General features: G+C 36.4%; 1 protein-coding gene across 7 annotated transcripts in view; it reads right to left on the reverse strand.

Annotated features, from left to right (window-relative positions):
• The window catches only part of CNBD1 (cyclic nucleotide binding domain containing 1), a 644932-nt gene that overhangs the window by 534829 nt on the left and 84251 nt on the right, over positions 1-25852 (reverse strand). The window lies entirely within an intron of this gene.

Consider the following 25852-nt stretch of genomic DNA (forward strand, 5'->3'; position numbering starts at 1 on the left):
AAAACTTATCCATCATAATCAAGTAGAATTCATCCTGGGGATGCAAGGCTGGTTCAACATACGCAAGTCTATAAACGTAATTCACCACATAAACAGAACCAAAAACAAAAACCACATGATTATCTCAATTGATACAGAGAAGGCATTTGACAAAATTCAACAGCCCTTTATGCTAAAAACCCTCCATAAACTCGGTATTGATGGAACGTATCTCAGAGTAATAAAAGTTATTGACGACAAACCAACAGCCAATATCATACTGAATGGGCAAAAACTGGAAGCATTCCCTTTGAAATCCGGCACTAGACAAGGATGCCCTCTCTCACCACTCCTATTCAATATAGTACTAGAAGTTCTAGCCAGAGAAATCAGGCAAGAAAAGAAAATAAAGGGTATTCAAATAGGAAAGGAGGAAGCCAAATTGTCTCTATTTGCAGACGACATGATAGTACATCTAGAAGACCCCATCATCTCAGCCCCAAAACTCCTGAAACTGATAAGCAACTTCAGCAAAGTCTCAGGATATAAAATCAATGTGCAAAAATCACAAGCATTCCTATACACCAATAATAGACTTAAAGAGAGCCAAATCAAGAACGAATTGCCATTCACAATTGCTACAAAGAGAATAAAATACCTAGGAATACAACTTACAAAGAATGTAAGGGACATCTTCAAGGAGAACTACAAACCACTGCTCAACGAAATCAGAGAGGACACAAACAGATGGAGAAATAGTCCATGTTCATGGTTAGGAAGAATTTACATCATGAAAATGGCTATACTGCTCAAAGTAATTTACAAAACCAATGCTATCCCCATCAAGCTACCATTGACTTTCTTCACAGAACTGGAAAAAACCACCATGAACTTCATATGAAACCAAAAGAAAGCCTGCATAGCCAACTCAATTCTAAGAAAAAAGAACACAGCAGAAGGCATCACACTACCGGACTTCAACCTATACTACAAGGCTACAGTAATCAAAACAGCATGATACTGGTACCAAAACAGAGATATAGACCAATGGAACAGAACAGAGGCATCGGAGGCAACACAACGTATCTACAACCATACAATCTTTGATAAACCTGACAAAAACAAGCAATGGGGAAAGGATTCCCTGTTTAATAAATGGTGTGGGAAAAACTGGCTAGCCATGTTCACAAAGCAGAAACTGGACCCCTTCCTGACACCTTACACTAAAATTAACTCCAGATGGATTAAAGACTTAAACATAAGACCTGGTACTATAAAAACCCTAGAAGAAAATCTAGGAAAAACCATTTAGGACATAGGAGTAGGCAAGGATTTCGTGACCAAAACACCAAAAGCATTGGCAACAAAAGCCAAAATAGACAAATGGGACCTAATCAAACTCCACAGCTTCTGCACAGCAAAAGAAACAGTCACTAAAGTGAATCGGCAACCAACAGAAAGGGAAAAATTTTTGCAGTTTACCCATCTGACAAAGGGCTGATATCCTGAATTTACAAAGAACTCAAACAGATTTACAGGAAAAAAACAAACAAGCCCATTCAAAAATGGGCAAAGGATAAGAACAGACACTTTACAAAAGAAGACATATATGAGGCCAACAAACATATGAAAAAATGCTCATCATCACTGGTCATCAGAGAGGTGCAAATCAAAACCACATTGAGATACCATCTTACGCCAGTTAGAATGGCGATCATTAAAAAATCTGGAGACAACAGATGCTGGAGAGGATGTGGAGAAATAGGAACACTTTTACACTGTTGGTGGGAGTGTAAATTAGTTCAACCATTGTGGAAGACAGTGTGGCGATTCCTCAAGGCCTTAGAAATGGAAATTCCATTTGACCCAGCAATCCCATTACTGGGTATATATCCAAAGGACTATAAATCGTTCTACCATAAGGACACATGCACATGAATGTTCACTGCAGCACTGTTTACAATAGCAAAGACCTGGAACCAACCCAAATGCCCATTGATGATAGACTGGATTGGGAAAATGTGGCACATATATACCATGGAATACTATGCAGCAATCAAAAACGATGAGTTCATGTCTTTTGTAGGGACATGGTCGAATCTGGAGAACATCATCCTCAGCAAACTGACACAAGAACAGAAAATGAAATACCACATATTCTCACTCATAGGTGGGTGATGAAAAATGAGAACACATGGACCCAGGGAAGGGAGTACTACACATCAGGGTCTATTGGGGGGAATGGGGAGGGACAGCGGGGGTGGGGAGCTGGGGAGGGATAGCCTGGGGAGAAATGCCAAATGTGGGTGAAGGGCAGGAAGGCAGCAAAACATGCTGCCATGTGTGTACCTATGCAACTATTTTGCACGTTCTCCACATGTACCCCAAAACCTAAAATGCAATAAAAAAAGAAGAAAAAATAAATAAATAAAATGAAGTCAAGCATATAACACTTCACACTATATGATTCTATTTAAATGAAATTCAAATAAACGTCAAACTCTGATGACAAAAAGCCATGGCTGCCTAGGGCCAAGGTTTCAGGAAGATGCATTGCAAAGGGGTATAAAATTATCTCTTGATTGTGTTGATGATTACGTAACTGTATACCTTGCCAAAATCCGTCAAACTGGACAATTTAAAGGGAGATTTTCTTTATATAAATTATAGCTCAGTAAACTGACACAAGAACAGAAAATGAAACACCGCATATTCTCACTCATAGGTGGGTGATGAAAAATAACACATGGACACAGAAAGGGGAGTACTAAACACTGGGGTCTATTGGGGGGAAAAGGGGAGGGCCAGTGGGAGGGGGAGGTGGGGAGGAATAGCCTGGGGAGAAAAGACAAATGTGGGTGAAGGGGAGAAGAAAAGAAAGCACACTGCCATGTGTGTACCTACGCAACTGTCTTGCATGCTCTGCTCATGTACCCCAAAACCTATAATCCAATAAAAAATAAAAAAAAATAAAAAAATAAAAACACAATCTGGGTAATAAGAGAATTGTGATGTTACCAAAAGAACATGGTAAACAGGAAAGTTAAAACTCTAGAAATTAGAGAGAAGATAAAACAAGACATTTGGGGAAAATATAGCAAATGAAGGCCATAGAGGACTTCATAACAAAAATATAGTGGTGTTGCAGATTCAGTGGTATCTAAAACCCATGTAACTAGGAATCTCTGTCATATTCTTTGGACATTCTTGAATGTGTGTGAATACACAATGCACAAACATATACATACAGAGAGAGAATAATGCTAAGGTCTTTCCATAGTCTATATCATATGCAAACTACATTCTCTTCTTTTAAATAGAATGCTAATGTTTCTTAACTTTATGTAAAGCTTCAAAAGCTTGCCCCATTTTCCAACCAAATTGCTATAACCACACCCCTCTTGTACCCACACTCTGAAAGTCTGTCTCCCTGTGGGGTATGTGGGAGGTTATGGGCATTATGTGTATTAAAGTTTTGCAGATCACTATTATTTAATAAGCAGTGGTTGAGAGAAGAGTCTTTGCTACCAGAACATCCTAAGTTTGTGTTCCACATCTAAGTCCCAGTAAACACTAGAAAACCCTGGCTTACTCATCTGTTAAAATGGGGAAAATAATAATGTCTAATGACACGATTATGAATATTAAATGCAATAAATGTAAAGCTCAATAAATGTCAGCTTTTATTATTAGTCTACATCCTCAGATTTTTGCAAATCTCTTAATACCACTAAAGCAAATAATTTGCCCCATAAAACACAGCAAAGTGTAACCAAAAAATGTAAGCAATCCCTTTGACACTTAATGATTCTACAATACATGAGCAAAGTCATTTTCAAAGCTATTAAATTTTATCTCTAAAATAAATTCTCTATATATTAATTTTAATTCACTGAAGCATGTTAACTGTGTATTTACCTGAGTTGGTGAATTTTGTATGCTTTCTCAAAATATGTTTAAAATCTGAAAGTAAAGCCACATTGAACCAGATATTCACTAAGGAAGTAGAGAAATGGCATACAGTGAATACGGCATAAAATACCACTCGCCCTTTGCCCCAGTCACTAGATGCCAGAGAGGGCATACGTGTGACTGGATAGTACTCTTGCTCAGAGCTGGTGGTTGAAAGCCAGCAGCAAGCAGTACTTCTCCCAGTCAAAGAAATGAGCACCTTTGAGGTCTGGGAAACACTCACCATATTATCCACTGAAACACCAAAAAGAATTATGGTGCATTGTGTGACTTCCCTCAATCTTTAAAGTGATACATTTCCAAATGTTATAAATCCTACAACTTCAAGCATGCATGAAGATGACCAAAAGAAAGCAGTCATAACAGAAAAAGGCAAGTATTTGAGAGCTGTTGATAAATCTGTCCTAAAAAACTTAAAAGTAACAAAATCACTTAAATTCACAAAAATTTATATGTATTTGTAGAAGCTCAATTAATTCAATCTAAAATAATTTTTGTCAAGCATCATAAATTGTCACATTTTTCAACAACATTGAAAGGATCTACGATGTTATCATATTGCTCTTATATCATCATTTCTCCATAAAACAGCATTTAACTTGAGTAACAAATGGCAGGTGGTCAAGCTGATACTCTGAGATCACAGGTAGCCTTTGACACAATGTTTGTAGAAGAACATACCTTATGGGACTTCTCATACGAGGACAAATTACTTCTAAATAAAACTCTGTTTTTTATACTGAAGAGCTAATTTGTATGCAATATTTATTTATCCAGAAATATTTCTTGGAGAGTAATCATTTGGAGTTACACACTTAGCGTTAATTTTAATTTTTTGGAGATGGAGTCTTACTCTGCCACCCAAATTGAAGTAGATCACAACTCACTACAGCCTTGGCTTTGCCAAGCTAAAGCGATCCTCCCACCTCAGCCTCTCAATAGCTGGGTCTGCTTTTGAGTGCCATCACACTGGTCTAATTTTTTTTTTTTTTTTTTTGGTAGAGATGGGTTTTCTCCATGTTGCCCAGGCTGGTCTTGAATTCTTAAGCTCAAGTGATTTGCCCATTTTGGCCTCCCAAAGTGCTAGGATTATAAGCATGAGCCACCACACCCAGCCCTCAGTGTTATTTATTATAGTCTTTATTCTGACTTTTCTAATTTCAAAAAAGGAAAAATATATTGCCCATAATAAAAGTACACAAGAAGACAAGTACTCTTGTTCTTCAGTGACTAGTAAGAAAAATGAAAACTACAAAGGGAAAATACAATCTCTTTTAAAATTTCATTTTGTGAATTAGTAACTCCCTGATTGACTCAAAATGTAAATTTTTTGAAGTCATCATCTTAACACTAATACAAGTGGAAAAAACAAGATGAAAAGTTAGATTGTATAACTCATAACTTGGAATGTTCAGCTATATACAGTCAACTTCAAAATATGCCCAGACAGTGGTATGGATTATACTATTTTCTCAGAAAAAATTATTAATTTCCTATATTGTTATAATCAGTTATTAAAATATAAAGAATGTTGTTTACAAATGTAAAATAAAATCTTATCAGGAGTATCAAATCCATGTTTTACAAATCAAATTTCACATAAAAGCTGGGGTCAATCTTAACTTTAAATGAGAGACAAAATTTTTTCAAACATACTGTCTCAATTATCTGCTTTATCTTTTTATCTGTGTTTTTAGGGGGTAAGATTAAATAGTGTTTCTTATTGTGAACAATATCACTGTTGTTTTCTCAATGGAAATCTTACCCACATTGACACATAAAAATGAACATAGAAATTGGCGTTCTGTAAATGAGATTACTGAAGTAGATTTTAGTAAAAAGTAGCTTTTTTCCTATAAATTATTTACTCAATTATAAGAAAAAGCACATAAGTGATAAGCATAAATCAAATGTCAAGAAAATAAGGATAATGATACAGTACCTTCCAATCTTTTGAAAGTAGACATTAAAATGTTATTCATAAGCAGTACAGATTACTTTAATATAAAGAGGCCATAGAGAATTCTCTCTTATAATGAACTGTTGAGTTTACTGATATATTGTTGAGTATTTTTGCATCTATATTCATCAGGGATATTTGTTTATAGCTTTCTTTAATTGTAGTGTTTTTGTCTGGATTTTGTGTCATGATAATACTCAGCTCTTAAAATTGTTCAAAAGTATTCCATTCTCTTTAGTTTTTGCAAGAGTTTGAGAATGTTTGGTATTAGTTCTTCAAGTGTTTGGTAGAATTCAGCCATGAAGCCATCTGGTCCCTAAGTTTTTCTTTGATAGGAGACTTTTCACTCTCGTTTTAATCTACTTACTCATTACTGGTCTGTTCAGTTTTCTGATTTTCTTATGATTCAATTTTTAAAGGTTATATTTTTCCAGGAATTTATCTTATATATTTTATTGTAGGTTATCCAATTTTTTGTTGTATAATTTTTATAGTAGTCTCATAATTTTTTACTTCTGTGTTATCAGTTGTAATGTCTCCTTTTGATTTCTGATTTTATTTATTTTAGTCTTCCTTCATTGCTTCTTAGTTAACTTCGCTAAAGGTTTGTCAGTTACAGAAGAAATAGTCAACTCAAAGATAGGTCACTGGAAATCTTCTGATCTGAGGAGCAAAGGAGAGAGAAAGAATAGAAAGAGGAGCAAAAATCGTAAAGAGACTTATAGGACAAGTGGAAGAACATATGCATAATTAGTGTGTCAGAATGAGAAGAAAGATTGGATGACACAAAAATTATATTGAAAGAAACAGTAGCAAAAAACTTCACTAGCCTGGGGAATGAAATAGAAATCCAGATCCAGGAAGCCCAAAAAACTTGTTGGATATTTAAAGAAATGCTACTCAATGCAATAAAGGCCATATTAATATTATTCTCAGTGATGACAAGCCCACAGCTAACGTTATTCTCAAAGGTGAAAAACTGAAGACTTTTCCCCTGAAATCAGGAATAAAACAAGAATATCCATTCTCACCACTTCTGTTTAACATAATAATGCAAAGTCTACCCAGAGAAATTTGTCAAGAGAAAGAAACTAAATACATGGAATTGGGAAAGAAAAAAGTAAAATTGCTTCTGTTTACTGATGGAGTAATTTTATTGATAATCCTAAGGAATCCAAAAAAAAGTTGTTAAAACTTGTAAGGAAATATAGTAAATTAGTAGGTCACAAAACCAACATAAAGCAATTTATATCATTTTAATTTGCTACAAAAAACTATTTAAAAAAGAATTAAGAAAGCAATAGCATTTATTAAAGCATCAGAAAATAAAATGAAATATTTAAAAGTAAACTTAACCAAGGATATGAAAGATCTATGTACTGAAAACTATAGAACACTGGTGAAAGAAAATGAAGAAAACATAAATAAATGGAAAGATCTATGTTCATGAATGGGAAGAATTAATATTGTAAAAGTCTATAGATTGTAAATCTATGGATTTAATGCAATCCATATCAAAATTCCAATGTCACATTCTTCACCAAAACAAAAAAACTATTATATTATTTATATGGAATTACAAAATATCTCCAACAGCCAAAGCAATCTTGGAGAAGGGAAGATCTCTTTAGTAAATGGCATTTAGAAAACTGGATATCCACATGCGGAATAATAAAGTTGAACCCTTATCTTATCCCTTATACAAAAATCAACTCAAAATGAATTAAAGACTTAAACGTAAGGACTGAAACTGTAAAACTACAAGGAGAAAATACAGGGGAAAGCTCCATGATATTGGTTTGGATAGTGGTTTCCTTAATGTGACCCAAAAAGCCTAGGCGGCAAAAGCAAAAATAGACAAATGAGCTTGAATCAAACTGAAAAGCTTCTGCACAGAAAAAGTCAATGGACAACCCACAAACTGAGAGAAAATATTTACAAATCAGAAATCAGATAAGGAGCTAATATTCAAATATGTAAGAAACACAAACTACTCAAGAAAAAAAATAACCCTATTTAAAAAAAAACAGACAAAGAACTGGAAACAGACGTTTTTCAAAAAAAAAAAACAATATGCATGATCAACAGGTATGTAAAAAAATGTTCAACATCACTAATCATCAGAAAAAAAAGCAAATTAAAACCACAATGAAGTATCACCTCACACCTGTTAAAATGGTTATCAAAAAGAGAAAAAATAGATAAATATTGGTAAGAATGGAGAAAAAGAAATTCTTGTACACTGCTGGTAGTAATAAAAATTATATGCTCATTTTGGAAAACAAAGGAGGTATCTCCAAAAAACTAAAAATAGACAGCAATCCCACTTTTGAGACTATCTCCAAAAGAATTGAAATCAGCATGCCAAAGAGATAACTGCACTCCCATGTTCGTTGCAGCGTTATTCACAATAGTCAAGACATAGAAACAACTGAAGTGCTCACTCATCAACCAATAAATGAATTTTTAAAAGTAGTATATACACAAAATGGAATACTATCATGCCCTAAAAAAGAAGAAAATTCTGTCATTGGTAACAACATAGATGAATCTAGAGTACATTGTGCTAAGTGAAATAAACCAGGCACAAAAAGTGAAATACCCAATGATTTCACTTATATGTGAAATCTAAAACAGTCAAACATGTAAGTAGACAGTAGAATGATAGTCACTGGAAGCTGAAGATGAGGATGGGGGCAGTGGTAGACAGGAAAAGAAGAGATGTTGATCAAAGGGTACAAAATTTCATCAGACAGGAAGAGTTAAGTTATGGTGATCTTACAGCATGTTGACTATAGATAATAACTATGTATTGTACATTTTTAAATCGCTAAAAAGAGTGGTTTTAAACGTTCTCACCACAAATAAATGATAAGTATGTGAGGTGATAGATACATTAATTCACTTAATTCTATCATTCCACCATGTACATATGCTTCACAATATCACACTGTAAACATAAAAACTACAACTAATATTTGTCAATTAAAAATAATTTTTTAAATGTACATTAAAAAATCTGCTGTATACATTATCACAATTTTGTTGAACATAGAGAATATTTTCATTTTATCTGTGCTTAAAGGAGTGTTCCCAATAGTTTTTTCCAAAAATATTAGCCCTACCTTTAATGTATTTTTAGTGTTTGCATTTGTAAATAGGAATAGACTTATTTTAAAGTGGTTTACATAATATTTTAAAATTCTATATGATGTGTAAAAGATATGAACAAAACATAATACACATGTAAATTTTAAATAAAATAAACTGAATATAAACATTTAATATCCAGTTTAAAAATAGAACATTCCCAAAAAAGTAGATTTTCTTATATTTCATCATACATATTTATATTCTTAAATAATATTATATTTGATATTACTTATTTTCTAATTGGATACAAATGTAATCATGTCGTACATTATTAACTATAATTTGCTTATCTTCTTTAACATTAAACATGTAACATTCTGAGGTGCATCCGTGTTGCTATGCATGGATAATTATCTCAGTCCATTCATCGTAATACAGCATTCTATTGTGTGGATATGCTATAATTTACAACCATTCTATTGTGAACAGCCACTTTTCACAAACAATGCTATCATGACTAATCTTGTGTCTTTTGGTACATATATGCAGAAGTGTTGTATAGCACATATATGCAACTATGTACATGGTTTCTCTGTAGCACTACATACATAGGAGTGAACTATAACTATGTGAATGCTTAACTATGCTAGGTAATGTTATTTTTAAAAGTAACTGTATGGATTTATACTTCAAAATTAGCATGTAAGAATACTTATGGCATCATATCCTTGACAGAAGTTTTTATTTTCCCACTTTTGAATTCTTTTCAACTTGATGGGCATAGAATTATATTTCATGGTAGTTTTAATTTGTATTTCCTTGACTACTAATGAAGTTGAATATTTCTTCATATGTATATTTGTCATTATTTCCTCTTCTATAAAATAAAACTAATTATATCTTTGAACATTTATCATTATAATTACAGGCAAAACATTCCCTTTCCTCTTAGTAACTGTTTTGTTTACATTCCACAGTAAAGAAAAATCCTCCTAGAAGATTAAATTTTTATTTGTATAATAGCCAATAAATATTTATTAATGCCTTACTCTGTTCTAGGTGAGCACAGGAGAAAATCAAAATTCCATGGTATTAAGTCACTCTCAGAAATAGGCAGACTACTGCTTTTAAAATAGTACAATAACTAAGTCTTCTTCTACCACCTCCTTTTTCCATTTCAGTGCTACTGGAAAAGGAGTCAATAGCTCTCTCAGACTGCTCAAACTGTTGTTACTCCCCATCTGGTTTAAGCACTATGGAATTACACCTGGTAGTACAAAAGCAATATATCAACTTGCTACAAAAACATGTCAGAGCATTGGAAATACATAAGACCTACTTTCACACTAAATACAACTTCTGCATCATGAAGCTCAAAACCTTTCTCACAATATTTCAATTCTAACATAAATTATATAAGCTAACTCCTAATAGTAGCTAGATTCATTTATTATGTAAATATTTCTTCAGTATCTACTGTGTCAAAAATTATATGTAAGCCATGGTATAAACAATGATGAAAAGACAAGGCCCCATCCTTTACAGATTTCATTTTAGTAACAAAAGTGCAACTTTTGACCATACAAATAAATTATTTCTGCACTACTATGAGAAAGGTCTACATACAATTCCATATATATAGATGTTTAAAAGATAACTGTAGATTTTTCCCTAGTGTATCAGAAAGGTCTTCATAGAAGAAAATGAAAAGTGGATAAAGAGACATTCAGAGCAGAGGAAAGAGCATTAGCATGGGCACATAAAACAGCAGCCCAATCAGAAACATACAGATGATTTATCAAGGCTGGTGATGATTAGAATACAATTCTAGAGTAGGTAGGAGCCAAATAGTAGGGATCTAGGTCATTTGGTAATGTTATATATGCTTACATAGATTCACATATATATTGCATCAAACCAGATAATTACACCCTCAGAAGGAACAATTAAGTGAATTTTTAATGAAGAAATTCTTTACAAAAGTAAACAGGCAGGGATGAAGAAAGTCAAAAGGGGATGACAGGACAGGAAGAAGTTGTTTGTGAGCCTGAAGGTACAAGGGAAAAGATAGGTCCTTGATATGCTTAGAGGGCTACAGTTGTAGAAGAGGGACTACTACGGCATTCAGAAATAGGATACAGCCAACCTTGTGCAACTGGCAAAAAAGAAACCAAGGATTAATAACTCAGACCTCACCCTCCTTTTACCCCTTAATATGTTCTAGTGTCTTCCACAGTATTAAATCCAACCAGAAACTAGAAAGAAGTACAGATCTACTGGTCAGAAAGTACAGCTGATGCAGATTATAAAAGTCACTCAGTTGAGCCATAAAGCAGAATGAAAAATGGTGAAGATGTGTGTGTGTCTCTCTGAATGTGTGTGTGTCTCTGAATATGTATCTTATCTATTATGTGCATAACTCTATACATTTATGTACTTCATATGCACCATCTCCTTGAGTTTCATAACCATCCTAAGAACTAGCTAAATGTTCCACCTTTTTAAAAATAAACTCAGGTTAGATAAATCATTCATGATCTCACATAAATAAAGTTGCAAGTTAGATTTTTTCAACTCAAGACTTTTTGACAAGTATGCTTCTACTCTAACATTTTTCTTCCCTTAAACCAAGAGCCTACATCTCACAATATGGTAAATCACTAGAAGCCTACTATTAAAACAAAAAAAACATTAAAAAACTGCTCACTATTGTCATAATTATTTAATACTATGTTTTAAAATGTTCTATTTAATGCATTAAAAATGATAAATGAAAATTAAATATATCTGTGTGAAAAGACATAAAATAAAAATTATTCCCAGATTACTCCAAAATGAATTTTAAAAACTGAAATATATTAGAATTAATATATGTTCATTAAGGCAGTTAGTTTCAAATATAGAGCTAGTTAAATAGCTTTCACATATCCTAACAATGCTTAGTTAGAAAATATAATAAGAAAATAGCTCCAGCCCCTACCACCATACCACTCTGAATGTGCACAAACTCAGAAAATATAACAAGAAAATAATCCTATTCATGAAATGCTCACAAAAATATATAAAGACTAGAGAATCACCTTTAAAAAAGTATAGAAACTATATGAAACTGTATTGAGTAAAAGACTAAAATAAGTGCAAAATATACACCATGTTCTTGAGTGAGGAAGTTCCTATGTTATATATGCAATAAATTTTCAGAATAGTAATAAATTATCTTATCAGTTATCCAAGCATACCAGAAAACTAAAGTTATTTTTAAAACAATATGAAATCAGTATAAGACTAAACAAATTTCAATGAAACAGAATGATACAATTTGGCTCTGCATACCCACCCAAATCTTAACTCAAATTGTAATCCCCATATGTCAAGGTAACTGGTGGGAGGCAATTGAATCATGAGGGCCATTTCCCCATGCTGTTCTTATAATAGTGAGTGAGTTCTCACAAGATCTCATGGTATAAAAGTGTTTGACAGTCCACTTCCCACCCTCTCACCCACCACGTCACATGTCCCTTGCTTCCCCTTCACCTTCTGCCGTGAGTATAAGTTTCCCAAAGCCTCCCCAGCCATGTGAAAGTGAGTCAATTAAACCTATTTTCTTTATAAATTGCCCGGTGTCAGACAGTCCTTTATTGCAGTGTGAAAACAAACTAATACACAGAATAAAGTATGTAAGTTTAAGATGTGATAAAGTTGCATCACAAAACAATTATAATTGAAATGTCCAAGAACATAAAAGATAGCATGAAGATTTTGGCAAAGAACTATAATCTGTAAAAGAAGAATCCATTGAATGCCTTGAGAAATGATAAATATACAACTGAAATTAAGAATTCTGTAAACAACAACAGCCAAGACATGGAATCAACCTAGCTGCCCTTCAGTGGTGGACTGGATAAAGGAAAGGTGGTACATGTAAATAATGAAATACCACACAGCCAATTAAAAGAATGAAACCATGTCCTTTGCAGCAACACAGATACAGCTGGAGGTCATAAATTCTAAGTGAATTAAGGCAGGAACAGAAAATGAAATGCTGTATGTTCTCAAATATAAGTGGAAGCTAAACATTGCATACACAGAAACTTAAAGATGTCAACAATAGACACTGGGGACTACCAGAGGTAGGAGAGAGAGAATAGTGGAAGGACTGAAAACCTGTTAGGTACTAGCTTAGTAAAACTAGGTGACAAATCATTCATACCTCAAACCTCAGCACTACACAATATACCCATGTAAAAAACCTGCACATGTACCCCTTAATCTAAAATAAAAAAAACTGAAGAACTCTGTGAATGAGATTAACACCCAGATGAGTCCCAGCTAAAGGAGAATTGGTGAACAAGAAATTAGAGCTAAAGAAAACACAAACTGAAGCATGATGAGACAAAATCATAAGAACAGAAAAACATACAACACATAGGACGTAAGAAGTGCTAACATATTAATAAGTGGAATTCCAGAAGGAAAGGAGAAAGATAGCTTATTAGAGGGATATTTAGTAAGTAAATGGCTAAGAATTTTCCAAAACAACTAGATTAAAAAAACAGCTAGGTTAAAGAGTCTTATTTTCAATGGAATAATAGTAAGACAGATAACTGACTTTGTAGTTGAAACAAAAGCCATATAGTTGTAAATGAAAATGAATGCCAATCTGGACTTCTTTATTCAGCAAAAACATTCTTCAAGAATGATAAAGAAATAAAGGCATTTTCTGAACAAATAAAATCTGAAAGAATTTGCCACTGGGAGACCACAATAATGAAAATCTTAAAAGGTATATTTCAGGCAGAGAAAAATGAAAAGAGATGCAAATTTATAAATGGAAGTAAATCTAAATTTAAAAACTCATTGTTCAAAGTACTAGTGATATTGATTGTAGGATTTACACACACACATACACACACGCGCGCGCAAAATCAAAATATAACACTAGTCCTTAGCTGAAGAGGAGAAAAGTATGGTGTTAGGCGATTGTATTCCACATTGATTTATAATACACAGTAACTCAAAAATACATCTAATATGCAATATTATAATATTGAGCCTTATAGTTTGTGAGACTCCATGTGTATGCACATAATAAATTTGTATGCCTTTTCTACTGGTAATCTATCCACTGTCAGTTTATTTTATAGACTCAAAGTATCCAAACATTTAGAGGTAGAAGTAGTACCAATTAGTTCAGTGTTAAATACAAGTTTCTAAACATTAAAACATGAGACAAAATCACAAAGAAAAACATTGGTGGATTTGCCAGTGGCAGTGGTTTTCAAAGAACGTTCTGAAAGAGTGTTTAAAAAGACACTGAAAAAAAAATGGGGAAATAACAGAATAGAAACATTTACAGATTCCATCCCTTCAGTCAAAATATCTCTTTTATTTGTGTAACATATTATTTATCTTGTGGAAATGTTTTTAAATGAGCTTTATAATTAGATTTTTAAAAAACACATATTAGACTCAATAAATTCCATTAACAAAAAGCAAATCTAGAATTTAAAAGAAAATTAGAAGATGCAGACAGAAAAAAACATAAATACATTGTGAAAGGAAAATAAATCTTGAGACCCCAAACTCACTTAAACTAAAGGGAAAATTCAAGCTGGGAACTGGATCACACAAACTTGTCTCTCATTTGTTTCCTAAATAAGGATGGCTACAAAAATAAAAAGCTACATGCTTCCCTCATTATTTTCCCACAAGAAAATTTCTGTGGGCTCCAAGATCTATTACCCTCAAACAGTTCTGCTGAATTACACCTTGGCAATAGAAATTGAGAGCTCTTCATAGGCGCAGGACCAAAGTCATTCTTCCTCTCACCTGAGATAAATGCATAACTGATTGCTTTCTTTACCCTATTGTCTATGTTGTCTTATAAAAAAGCAGATTCACTGAGCCACACGAAGTTACAACTGACTACTTCCTCTACCACCCTCTCCTAGAAAAACTGTATATTAAGCGAAAAGCTGATCAAAGACTCAAAAGGATACAACTATTTTGTCCTTTTATCTACTGAATTTTTAGAAAAATATTTCTCTTCCCCAAATATCTTCCTTTCTCCTTTAAATACTGAAGCCCTCAAAATCATCTTCAGAGAAAGCCATAGATCTTCCTCTCTGGTGCATGTCCTTAAATTTGGCAAATAAACCTCCTAAAATGATTGAGGCTTGCCTTGGTCATTTTTCTTCGATTTACAAAGTAAATTTCATATTTTGATTGTCTTGTCTCTGAAAGAGAAAATACACTTGTATTCTGTGTTTACTCTTTCTTTAGGTGTTAAAAACTCCAGAGGACCCACTCATGCCTGAGGAAAGCTGGGGGCAATTCACACTTTTCTGAGTTTTACCCTCAGAGCCTTATCAGGACCTCATTATGAGTATAGGAGAAAAATCCTCTCAAGCTTCCAACAGGGGAGCGGGGAAACACAAACAAACAAAAACAACAACAAATGCTTTGAAATAAGCCAGAACAATATGGTTTTCTTAACAAGGTGTGTCCTCAAAAGAAACTATTTCACAAACCTAACAGATTAGGGTTTTATCAGAGCCAACCCCTCCAGGATGAAGGCAAACACTCAACTTCAACCCACTCTAGCCATTCTGTCCCACCTAAGGGGAGGAAAAACATACTCAGAAGCACCTGTGACATTCACAGTCCAGGCCCACAAGCTCACCAAAGACTGAGACTTACTCACAGGGCTCTGAAACACTTTCTTTCTCCCTACACCTTACCACTATGAACAAAGGCCCATACTGCAGTTTCTTTTACCCAGTGTATCAGTATCCACCTTTCAACAAAAAATTACAAAGCTCCTAGGAGGCAAAAACAACAACAAAACCACGGGCTAAAAAAAAAATTGAACAAACAACAGAATCAGAGTCAGATATGCCAGGAATGTTGGAATTACCAGACCAGGAATTTTTTTAGCTATGGCTAATATGCAAACAGTTTTAATAAAAAGATAAAATACAAGAACAGATGGATAACTTAAGAAGAGATAAAAATTCTGAGAAATAATAAAAAATAAATGTTAGAAATAAATGCTGTAACAGAAATAAAGAATGCTTTTGATGGGCTCATTAGTAGACAGGTTAGAACAGAATCTCTGAGATAGAGGATAGTGAGGCAGAGGGCATCACACTGGCTGCAGCAGGCAGGTGTGGCTGGGGCTGCACACTCCCTGGAGTTGGTGGGAGCCCGGCCCCTTCTGAGTTGGAATGGGAGCTCCCCAGTTGCCCCCAAACCACTGCTGCAGACCCAAGCCTCCTGCTCAACAGAGCAGGCAGGAGCCTGGCCCTCCTGGGCAGGGCTACAGTCATCCAAATTGCAGCTGTGTATCTGAGCCACCCCGTGCTCTTGGGGTCAGGCCAGGAGCAGGCAGTATCTGCCTTCCTGAGTGTAGCTTCAGCAGCCCTCCCAGGTATAGGACCTGGGTGTCTCTGCAGTCTGCACCCTCGGGGGCGCCAGGAAGGACCCACACACACACACACACCATTTCTACATGCTCAAGGGTGTCTACTCTGGCTGCCTGGCCTCTCTCTGCTCCTGGCACCTGCTCCAATCTTGGACCATGAATGCTCCAAACCTGGGCCATGAATGGCAGCAGGAGGCTGATTGATTCCTGGCCTGGCCCCTGGAGGAAGATTGATTGCTGTGTAGAAAGGGGAGGGTTCCCAGTAAGTCCCCACCTTCAGGCCACTGGGAGCTGCTGGCAGAGAGGAGTCACCCTCTCCAGGGCCACCTCTCTGCTGAGAACTGAAGGCTCCATGGATGACCTGCCTGCAGAGAGGAGCTACCCACCGCAGGTCTTCTCTGAGCTGTTGTAACACTCAACAAAGCTCATCCTCATCTTGTTCACTCTTCACTTCTCTGCATACCTTATTCTTTCTGCATGCAGGACAAGAACTCAGGCAAAGACACCCACAGCCACAGAGGTTTCAGGCCAGAAAATCAACACCCCAAAGATCCCATAATATTTTGGGGGCTCATCTGGAATCTTCAGGAATGGTGAGTAAAAGTGAATCTGCTTTCTGTCCTATTTCTCGGTATCTCTAAACTCCATAATAGTTGAAATGAAGGAAAAATACCAGGCTCTCAGACAGTTAAGAAACAACAAGCATGGCTGCCAGACTTAAGAAAAGGAGGAGAGGCTTGCTGGGGAGAATACCTGTCAATCCCCATCACTCTCTGGTGTTGGGAATGTTGGTTTTTTTCCAACCCAGTTGTGCTTCACTGAAGTCTAGCAGTCACACGGGACTGGAAGGAGGTCTTGGAGCCACGGAGGGTATCTGGCTGAGGCTATACCTCCGTATTATCCAAAGGCCCCTGGGCTAATTCCAGTCCCCGACTGCCCATTAGGGTGTCCTCCCTAGGACCTTCAGTCTTTTCTATCATTGTTTCTTTCTTTGATTCATGTGTCATGGTTATTCTTTTATATATAATGTTAAAATGTTAACAATGTTGCCAACCAGACATACTATGTAGAATGAGCATTTGGCTTAGTCATTGAAAGTATAAAATATAAGGTTAAGAGTAGCACAAAGAAAAGCATGTCTTAGTGTCTGTATGTAAATTTGTGATGAAAATGTTCTCATAATTTATTTGGTTGCCAGCTTAAGGCCAAGCACATTAAGGCATACAAAAGCAGCATTGCCTCAAGAAGAAAGGTTTTCTGTAAACACAAGAGCAAATAGTCCAAGGTCCCTCATGTGAAGGCCACCTTTGCCTTGTAGGGTAACCCAGACCTTTGCCAAGATTGCAGGATTGATTAAATCTTCCTAGTGGCCATCTCAGAAGAGGCTGCGAGGGTCAATCTCAGGGAACTGGGGAAGCAAATCCCAGTGCTACCTCTAGCAGGGATTAATCTCAACTCCCTCCACTCCTCCTTATCCAAGTTCTCTTCCAAGCTTGCCTCATCCTAGAATTCATCTTACGCAGGTCCCAGTCTCACTCCTGCTCCTACAACAGATGTGTGGTGAATACTGTCCCATTTAGATTTAGGTCCCCCTTTCTCTTCAGGGCTTACAGTAAATTAAAGAGGATCTTGGCAGGTTTTCAGATGACCCTTACAGGCATATATGGGCCTTCCAGAGCTTAACCTAAGTATTTAAACTCTCTTGGAAGGAAGGATGTCATGTTACTTTTGGATCAAACCCCGACCACTGCTGAAAAACAGGCTACCCTGCAAGCAGCAGAGAATTTTGAGGATGAGCTTTACATCTTATATAGGACCAGGGAAGGGGAGGAGCCTTATCTAGTTGGAAGAATAGCAGTACCATTGAAGGACCCTAACTGGGACCCTTATAGGTGTGCATGTTGGATGGCTTGCAAGGGACTGGGACTCAGTCTCTTGATTGCACTGGGCTATCCATGGTAGACAGGGATTGGATGAGAGTCCCACTGCTTTTCTGGGAAATCCAAGAGGGGACTTGGTATCTGGAGATATCACTGTATCTCCAGATTCAGTAGAGGAACAGCTTGTTCTAGAGGATGAGTTTATTACTCAGGCAGCCCCTGATATAAGGAGGAGGCTGCAGAAACAGGCCATACGACCAGGTAGTACTTTAGAGGACCTCCTGAAATGGCCATCTTGGCTTTTAAAGTAAGGATCAGGAGGCCCAAGAGAGAAAAGGGGACACAAGAAAAAGACAGAGGCTCTAACAGCCAACTTGCAGGCTCACAAACCCCAGAGTCCCCAAGATGCACCTGTCGACTGCTGCAAATGTGGACCATTGGAGGGCAAACTGTCCTACAACATGGGTTACAAGGTCCAGCTTGCCATCTCCCAAATGGTGCAGCAGGACTCACTGGTCCCAGGGTTCCTTTCACTGACTCTGGTGGTTCAACTGCCATTGCCATCCAGGAGCCCGGGTGATTCTGAGGATCAAGGGAAGGAGGATGGACCTCCTCCTGGACTTGAGCTGGCCTTTAAATTCTCCTCTCCAACCTAGGCCCCCCTCCTCACTTAGCATGATCATGAAGGGCATCTCAGGAAAAGCCCAACCTCTTAATTGTCACCTTCTTAGGCCAGGTCTCCAATCTCTAGGACTCTCTTTCTCTCACCCTTGAGGAGCACCCGGCCCCACAGCTTCACCTGCTTGTGATAGAAAGGCAATGAAGGAGCAGCTCCTGCCAGTTTCTAACTGCAATTTGACAAGGACTATCTAGGACTAATTTAATGGATCTACACCCTCCTTTCCCCCAAGGCAACTTTTTGTCCCAGGCTTCAGTCTGAAGCCCTGGAATGGAACAACAGACCTGAGGCAGATGACAGCGAGAGTTGAAGGGCACCGTGAAGGTGAGCATGACTAATTCCTGCCAATTAGGCCCTCCTGCTTCATGGACAGGAAAGTCATGCTCACACTCAGGGCATAGATAGGGTCTAGAGAACTCAAATGTTACTGACAGTGAGAGGCTTAGGCTCTGCTCAGGTGAATGCCTGTCTACGCCTCCCGCTTCATGGGTGAAGACTGCACTTGTTCTCATGGTCTGTGCCTGCGCAGGTCACTGGGACTCAGGGATGTAAGGTTGAATGAAGAAGGAGGGACGCCTTTTCTTCCCTCTGTCATATGCCCTGGGTATTCGCTAGGACGAGAGAAGAACAAAGGGAAGCCTTTTACCCCTCTTTCCAGATGGGTAACCAACCAATCATTTTCAGCCTGCACTCCTCAAGCGCATCCTAAATCACTGGACCCCTTTGACCTCAGACTCTGGAGAAAGACAATAGCTTTTTCTCCTTCACAGGACTCCAGGGTCAATAGGACTCCATGGCTCAGGGGAAGGGAACCCAGAAGGCTGACATGCAGGCAAAAGGGTAAAAGTTCTTGCCAGTTGGATTTCTGGCTTCTCTTTCTCTGTACAAACTGGTAGCAGGAATGATAAAAAAAAATCCCTGTATTCTCTGCCCCTCCATGAATTCATTCGGCTAGTTGGCATGGCTGAAATCAGGAAACAAAACATTCAAAAGGACTTTAAAAAGGAGCAATATAGTTAAAAGTTAGCTTATTTAAAAGTAGATGTCACTGAATATCTAAGCTATATTTAAAAGACCTTTATGTCTTTTCTCATCATGGATCTTGTTTTCCTGGAAAAAGGTTTCTGATCAGTCAACTGAATTATTCTCCAATTTTGTCTTACCACTCTTACTGCACACATGAAGGGCCCCAAGATAAGCCCGGATGTCCTGGGACTTCTTGGGAAAATAAAGGAGGCCACTGACTCATTTTTGAAAAAATATGTTTTCCTCATGGAGCACCAGGGATTAGAAGCGGATGTATCCCTCTCAAAATCTGTTCTTGTCTTCCAGTTATTCCTACTTATTAGGCCATAGAAACTGCATATTTTCCTGGCCCTCATATTTTGAAGGGCTCCACCCCAGGGCCAGCAATGCAAATAGGAGATTGGCACACAAAAACCCTTACAACTACTGAATCTCCTTCTGTCTGTATTATGTCTGCATGTGTTATGTGTACCATGTTTATATAAAAGAGCTCTGATTGACAATAAAAAAATCAAGTGCTTAGATTGACTATTTTGACTTAAATCAACTCCCACATGCACACACCTGACAGATGGGGAAACTGAGGCTCAAAGAGCCGAGCGCAGAAAAGAGCTTGACTCCGCAGGCCAATCCTGTAACCTTATGCCTGACAAAACCTTATCATTGGAGGAGGACGGACGGCGGGAGTGACTAAACAGCTCTAACTTCTGCCTGCCACCTGCAAGGATTCCCCTCCCCGGGTTTAGTAAGAGGAGAGTCAAACGCGCTGATGCCCGGGAAGGAGGAGGCCTCGAGTTCTGGTGGGCTCCTCTATGGGACCCTGGGGTCCGAAGAACAGTGGCAAATAAACCTCTCCTAGGTTATGCACTCTATTGTGAACAGCAGATGAGCCAGTCTTGCATTTTTTTTTTTTTTTTTTTTTGCAAGTCATTGTGGTACAGTGTATCTACTGTGCATTTATTAGTAACTGGTGGTTAGGAAGTTAGATACAGTAACCCCAGGAAATTAGAATATACCCCAACTTATTACATGTTATCTCAAATTGTTTTTAGCTATGTAAATCTCCAGGTCAATAAATCAAAATGCTTAAAACATGTTTTTTTCCCTACCCACATATTGTGGTAGGAAAGTGTACCTACCAGTTTTCAGTTTCTGCTTTGCGAACTTTGTGAGCAGTAGCCACAGTTATCTCCCCAGCAATACCGTAACTTCCAAAGGGAGCACATTTGTCACCAGACTCTTTATATTTTGAAGGAAATATAAAGCTGCAATGCCTTTTAGTTAATGGCTATCACTCTAGTGGAACGGAATGAATGAGAAAGCGTGGCCTTACAAAGTTCGTAGGAGGCCACTGCCTCTGGAGGGAAAACACAAAGCGGCACTGGTTCCTACCTAAGGTCAGAGACATCTGACACACTAAGGTTGGATCCCAAAGGGGGATACCCCAGGGGATCCTCTGGGCCTCCACCTCTTCAAACAGGATGCCCTTGGCAGAGGTTCTGAGGTCTAGTACTAAACCCTCCTTAGAATTTTCTCCTGCAGTTACAATACCGTTTGGCCCCAATATTGTATGGAATCTAGAGTTTACTGTTGAATGGGGACGTAAGGTTGCATTGCATGTATCCAGGCTTTTGTGCTGCCGTTCTAAGCAGGGGCCTGTTTTCACTTGTGATGCTCTCCTTTGGTGCGATTTGGCCCCAGTGTTCTTTGGAGTCTGGGGAAGTTTGACCTTTAAAAATCAAACTACCATGGACTCTGCTATACCCAAAATTTTGGTTCACAGCCTTCATTGGATTATCTGTTGGGGCAATCAAAGTAAAATTGGTGAGCCTACAGTGCTATCTTTTGGTTAGGGCTCCAAGCTATTGGATCTTCAATTTGTGTATGTATACATGTCTAGATGTGTTTATTTGTATACTTACTGTTATATGTCTTGTTTACCAAATTGGCTTATAAGTAAAAGAACACTCATAAATTAAGTAAATTAAGCCTAAGCAATTTCCAGATTCATGAGACTTAAGGATGACTTTGCTAAACAGGCTAGCCTTAAAATTATTGGTAAAATAAAAGTAGAAATGTCTTCAAAATGTAGACATGTTCTAAATTATGCAAGCCAGAAACTAGGTTGACTAAAGGCTTTAAGGTCATAAACTGCTTTGGCATTTGAAAATCGTTATAGTTTGATAAGGCCTGAGGACATATGCCACACCCATAGCTATGCTGGAAGTAGTCAGACCTTATCTGCACCTAAGCATGTGACTAAAATAACTCAGCAGGTATTTCACCAAAATTAAAAACTGCTAAGAACTACCACTATAACATGTAGTGGAATCTACTAAAAATAGATTTACATGCAAAGTGTGTAAGGAGAGTAACAGTGTCTTTAGTAAAAGAATATAAGGAGGCATGGGAATGTAAATTTTAGTCTAGTTCAGAAGACTAAAGGACTGTTTTAAGTTAGATAAGATAAAACTAATGGCTAAAACAAGTTATGGAAGGTTTGTAAAAATTAATCTTACAAAGAGAAACTGTGTGTGAACATATTGACTAAAATCAAAAGGATATTATTTGTTTTTTCTGTAAATTGAACATTAAAATAAAAACACAAGGTTTTCTCGAGGCACTAATATGCTCTTTAATAAAAAATTTATAAAGTGTTATCAAAAATTTATAAGAATCTCAACTTATGGTCAAACTGATTAAGATTAAATGGATTTGTCTGTAAGGTTTTATTTTTCTAAAAATGGGGTTGACATTAATAGACTAATGGAAGTGTGAAATTTTTCTTTATCTTGAACAAGATTTTCATGCAATGAAAGATTTGTTTGCTTTGTGAATAAACCACTGACAAAGGAAGAGGACAAGAGACAGATTGTTTCGAAGACTAGGTCTTCCCCCTAGTGAATAAAGTTTTTGCTTTGAGTCATTGTTTAAATGGATGACTTACAGTAACCTAAAATTCTATCAAGTGTTTTGAGTCTTTACAGCTTCAAAATTGTCTTTCCTAAGCCCTAGCATTTAAATGCAAAGAGCGCCCCTGGAGTGTCCAAAGGAGTGGCACACAGGATTATTTGACATGTTTAGTTACGTAGGATTGTTGGAATAAAATAGTGTTTGATCTTCAGGTTATATGTTAGTGAAAAATATTAATGTGTGTTCCAAAATTGTATGGGATTTCTAGAGTTCTGATGTCTGAGACTGCTTTATTAATCATAATTAGGGTTATTGTGTTAGGTTATTGCAAGTCATGAGGTGATGAAATTTGTCAATTGTGTTTTTCACCGTGACTACCAAAGGACATTCTGACATTCATAGACAATTGCTGTCTATACCAAATGATACAACTATTTTGAAAAATAGTTTGGCAGTTAATTAAGAAGTTTAACATATTATTAAGTTGTTCTTACCATATGAATCAGTTGTTTCTTTTCTAAGTATATACTCAAGAGAAACGAAGACACATGCTCACACTAAGACTTATAAATAAATGTATATGGCAGCCCCATTCATAATAGCAACAAATGTTCATCAACATATACTTAAACTATGGTATATTCATACAGTGGATTGCTATTCAGAAAGAAAAACTAAACTATTGTTATGCAAAATAACATGGATCAAGCTCCAGATAATTATGCTGAGTAAAAAAAAGCTAGACTAAAAAGTAATACTATTCAATTCCATGAATTAATTAATTTAAGTCCCCCAAAGATGTAAACTAAATACATTGACAGAAAGCAGATAAGTGGTTATGCTTGGAATAGAAGGTGGGCACAAGGACAGACAAGAGGAGAGAATGACAAAAGTTACAAGGAAACTCCTGGGAGCAACGAATATGTATGTTCATTATCTAAATTGTGGTGATGGTTTATACCACAGCTTGATACATGTGTCAAAAGTTATCAAATTGCACAGTTTATATCACAAATTGGTTTATATCACAGCTTTATACATGTATCAAAAGTTATCACATTGCAGTTTAAAATATACATTATATGTAAATTATACTTCAATAAAAATGCTTATATTTAATAACATATGCTATATATGATATACATGTACACACACATATTTTCTTTTTCATCTCATGTTTGTTAAATTTTCACATGACCAGAAAATATATACTGGATAATTAGGTAAAATATTTTTTCTGAGAAATTTTATTCTCCGTTCCATAAATGGTACTATGTCTACACTGTAATATAGCTATATAAAATACAGATAGTTCTTATATATAAAATTCAGCAGTACATAACGAAAGCACAGTAGAAAATATGGGCATCAGATAGTTCATACTGTGAACCTGAAATATCTGAGACAGGTCTAAGTCAATTTAGAAAGTTTATTTTGCCAAGACTAAGGATGCACCTGTGACACAACCTCAGGAAGTCCTGATATGTATCCAAGGTGATTGGGGAACAGCTTGGTTTTATACGTTATAGAGACACATAAGACATCAATCAATATGTATAAGATGTACATTAGTTTGGTGCAGAAAAGTAGGAGAACTTGAAGTGGGAAGGGGGCTTACAGGTCATCGGTTATACAGAAGACAAACAGTTGAATTATTGTGAGTTTCTGATTAGCCTTTCCAAAGAAAGCAATCAGATATGCATTTATCTCAGTGAGCAAACAATTTCTCCTGAGTTCTGTTTATCCTTTGTTTGTCTGCAAGGAATTTCCCTGCAGACCAATTGTGAGGGAGGTATGCAGCTTTTTAATTATAGTAGCTATCTTTTTCTGGAATAGAATGGGGCAGGTTTGCCCTAAGCAGTTTGTAGGTTGATTTTTCCCCTTGGCTTAGAGATTTTGGAATCTCAAGGTTTATTATTTTTTTTTCACAATACCAACACGAATACATACTAATGACTAATAAATGAGTAAAGAAAATTTAGCTTAACAAGGAAACAAAGAAAAGCAAATTAAAATAACTGTAAATTAAACACAGTAATATCAATTAATATATTATTTATTTATTTATATTGTTATTTATTTTTTAGTTTTTGAGACCGAGTCTCACTCTGTCGCCCAGGCTGGAGTGGCATGGCACATTCTCAGCTCACTGCAACCTCTACCTCCCAGGTTCAAGTGATTCTCCTGCCTCAGTCTCCCAAATAACTGGGATTACAGGTACCCACCACCATACCTGGCTAATTTTTGTATTTTTAATAGAGATGGGTTTTCACCATGTTGGCCAGGCTGGTCTTGAACTCCTGACCTCATGTGATCTGCCCGCTTTGGCTTCCCAAAGTGCTGGGATTATAGGCATGAGCTACCGTGCCTGGCCTATCAATTAGTATATTCTTGCCCAAAGTAAATGTAGCTAAAAATATCAGGAATATTTATATTATCTGTACTTTTACCTTATATTAAATCTATTTTAAGAAAATCATTCTAAATAACCAGAAATTTAATAATTTTTCCTTTAGCTTAAGAATCAGCTTCTGTTGCTTTCAAATAAGAATCCTAACTGCTGAAAACTTAAAAACAAGAATGTACTGTAAAATTATTAAATTTGTGATATCAAAAAGCAAATGTAGAAAAGTAATGTTTAATCAGCAATGAAAAAGGATCATTAGTAGCTACTATGGTCTTTTGGAAAATCTAGAATAAATGAACACAAAAAATACACTGGAAAATCTAGGAGAAATGTCTAGATGCATATAACTTACTAAGATTGAAACAGGTAGAAACAAAAAAACTGAACAGACCAATAATAAGTAAAAAGATTGAAGTTGTAATAAAAAGTCTCCCAGTAAAGAAAAGCCCAAGACCCAAGGACATCACTGCTGAATTCTATCAAACATTTAAAGAAGCACTAGTACCAATCCTACTCGAAC

This window comes from Callithrix jacchus, chromosome 16 (assembly GCF_049354715.1).
Source record: "Callithrix jacchus isolate 240 chromosome 16, calJac240_pri, whole genome shotgun sequence".
NCBI classification, from domain to species: Eukaryota; Metazoa; Chordata; class Mammalia; order Primates; family Cebidae; genus Callithrix; species Callithrix jacchus.